Source organism: Halyomorpha halys, unplaced genomic scaffold, assembly GCF_000696795.3.
Source record: "Halyomorpha halys isolate HHAL.00 unplaced genomic scaffold, Hhal_1.1 Scaffold68.1, whole genome shotgun sequence".
Taxonomy (NCBI): Eukaryota; Metazoa; Arthropoda; class Insecta; order Hemiptera; family Pentatomidae; genus Halyomorpha; species Halyomorpha halys.
In genome coordinates this window covers 1,995,365-1,995,786 of record NW_027116161.1, presented here as the reverse complement: position 1 = coordinate 1,995,786, position 422 = coordinate 1,995,365, and the positions used below count along the sequence as shown (strand labels likewise).

Here is a 422-nt window from a genome sequence, read left to right as displayed (position 1 = left end):
ATTTATGATTTTAAATTTTAAAAAATAGGCTTTTAACTTATAATTAATGAATGACCTGGGCAGAATAGCCTGCAAAACCTTCTTGAGACAAGGTAATTATTTATTAAATAAATCTAAACTTGTATCCTTTTTTGTCTCAACACTTTTTATTTCAACAGTCCAACGTTTCGGCCATTTCAGCCATCCTCAAGGACATCTAAATATTTAACAGTTTATATTATATATTCATTTGTAACACTTATAACAACAACATTATCACTAATAGTATAACATACCTTTAATTATAAATTCTTCCTCGCATTAAATTTAGAGTTACTTTTGCAGGGTATTCTGCCCAGGTCATTCATTAATTATAAGTTAAAAGCCTATTTTTTAAAATTTAAAATCATAAATATTTAATTTATGATTTTAAATTTTAAAAA

General features: G+C 24.6%; 1 protein-coding gene across 1 annotated transcript in view; it reads left to right on the top strand.

Annotated features, from left to right (window-relative positions):
* The window catches only part of LOC106692724 (ankyrin repeat and IBR domain-containing protein 1), a gene marked incomplete in the record, with an annotated part of 86,830 nt that overhangs the window by 25,594 nt on the left and 60,814 nt on the right, over positions 1-422 (top strand).